General features: G+C 44.7%; 1 long non-coding RNA gene across 1 annotated transcript; it reads left to right on the forward strand.

Moving 5' to 3' along the window:
* The first annotated feature begins 448 nt into the window (after window positions 1-448).
* On the forward strand, window positions 449-1086 carry LOC146860187 (uncharacterized). The gene is made up of 2 exons (XR_014979113.1): window positions 449-574; window positions 879-1086. It is a non-coding gene; the product is annotated as an uncharacterized LOC146860187 (long non-coding RNA).
* Window positions 1087-2482: the final 1396 nt, after the last annotated feature.

The raw sequence follows: 2482 nt of genomic DNA on the forward strand, positions 1-2482 counted from the left end.
GAGAAGAACTAAAACGGAGTAACACACACAGGAGTTGGTTGTCTCGTGTGGAGGAGTAGCAGTGAAATGCCAACATGTTTTTACGATCTTTGTTTGTTTAAACATTACAATTACAACAAGTATCATTTGAAACTCAGTGATTATACATTTATATTGATGTAATGCGCTGGTTTTTAACCCACTGTTTTAGTTGAGGATACACAGCAGAAGCACGGGGTCATTTGGAGAGGATGCAGGTTAAGCATACACATGTGATATGGGATTCTGGGCAATGTAGTTTTCAATTAGCGAAAGAATGCTTGTTTCACATTTTTTTAACAAAACTGCAAGCCAGTCGTTGAGGGACTTGTAGTTTAGAGAGAGGTATTTGATTAAGCACCTGAAGATAATTGGTGCGTAGTGACGAGCATAAAAAAGAGATGGGAAGGAACCGTCTTTTCATTAGAAAGAAAGACGTGAGCGCGAGCACTTGGGAACTGTTAAGGATATGATCACGCTTGCGTGAACGAGTTGCCGGCAGCAAGCGAGGTTCCGCGACTTTCGTATTTTTGAAGTATCAGCTATACATGTCACGGTAAGCGTATGAAAGTAGCATTGCGCTAAGGAATTCCAAGGGATTGCAGTTTTAACAAAGGAAAAGGTGTCAGTCTAATGGAGGTGGGTTATTTAGAAGCCAGGCTTAGACTCACAGGCTATACAGAAGATGGCTCGGTGTTTCTCTTTTTTAACAGAAGTGGGTTGAGCGCGTGGGGTTAAGCACTTAGCCCGTATTACGGACACAAATGATTATTTCAAATGATTATTTTAAATATATGAATTGCAGCACAGTGGTTGAATTGTAATGACTATGGTGACATTTATTAATCTGTGTATTTTAGATGCCCCTGAGGAAGGGATTCGTCCCGAAATGCATTGGGTAATTCAATAAATCACGTGACATTTGGAAACCATCTTGCCTCCTGTGTGTTGGTGATTCTTCTCTGAACGTACTTAAATGAGTAAAATGAATTGAAGACATTTGAAAGAAAACGGCAGAAAAATGAAATGGATTAATTAAGGAGTACATAAAGACTAAGGATAACATGATTTAATTGATTGGACTCATTGAATTCGAATGGCTGTGCTGCCGGTAATGGATCTGTAACAGGGTCCACATGTTGTGTTCTGGTGAGGAAGAACCATGTACGAAAGCATTTAAAGGCTATGGTGAGCAGGAGTGTGTCTGTGGCCTGGGCTTCGTGCATGGGTGAAAAACCTGTAGCAAGGTATGGTGCGCTATTGGGGGTTGTAATGAACCTGTGTCCACTGAATGATGGGCTGAAAGCCACCTAGCAACCCATTGCAGTTGGGATGCTAAGTATTAATGCTCAAAATTAGGCACCGCCAGACCTCCCAGTTCGGCGGGCAAATATAGGGGCATATTATCAAAACGGGCGATAAATTTATAGTCGCTTTAGCGGCAGAAAACTGCAGCTAAAACGGCGATAATGGGCTTGATAATATGCTCTATGGAATTCCAATTGAAGCCCATGTTAGAGGTCCTTCACATCTAACATGGGCTTCAATTGGAATTCCATAGAGCTTATTATCAAGCCCATTATCGCCGTTTTAGCGGCAGTTTGCTGCCGCTAAAGCGGCGATAATTTTATCGCCCGTCTTGATAATATGCCCCATAGTTTCCCCATGGATACCCTCTGCCGTGAGGTCCCCCATATAAAGTCCCTCACAACCTTTTTCCATTGTCTGGAGAATGAAAGGGAGATAATAATAGGTAGAGTGGAGAGATAGAAGAGGAGGAGGGGAAGGGCTACCATTTTAATAAGAGCAATCCTACCGGATAATGCCAGCGGAAGGGTTTTCCAGAAACTCATTTGTGACTGAATTACTGTGACGGCTCTACGAATGTTCCCATCAAATAGGTCAGCTCTGGTACGGTATATACACCCCCCCAAGTAACGGAAAGGATCTTTGCACCATGTGTTTGGTGTTTTCCCCAGGACATACCCAGGATCAGGGGTCTCCTGTAGGAACGGTTAAAGAATAGATTTCGCTGCGAAATTGCTTAGGGCCTGATCATGAGAGGGCAGAATGTTGTGAAGGTCACGAACATACAACAACAGGTCACCCGCGTATTAAGTAATACTGTGTGTGCCATCTCCTAGACCAATAACCATGTCAACGTAAGTGCGGATGTGTGCTGCCAGCGGCTCCACTGCTAGCGCGAACAAAAGAGGAGACAGCGGGCATCCCTGCCGGGTCCCCCGTCGCATCGGAATGGGATCTGAGATATAGGGCCCCGTTCTAACCTAGACTGTCGGTCTGTGGTAAAGCAGGCGTACCATACTAGTAAAGTAGGGTCCCAATCCAGAGCGGGCCAGGACGGCAAAAAGGAAATTCCAAGCCAGCGAGTCGAAGGCCTTCTCGCGGTCCAACACCATGCAACCCAAGCGCAGCCAATCAATAGGGGCGTACTCTGCCACCC

This window comes from Triturus cristatus, chromosome 3_1, assembly GCF_964204655.1.
Source record: "Triturus cristatus chromosome 3_1, aTriCri1.1, whole genome shotgun sequence".
Lineage (NCBI taxonomy): Eukaryota > Metazoa > Chordata > Amphibia > Caudata > Salamandridae > Triturus > Triturus cristatus.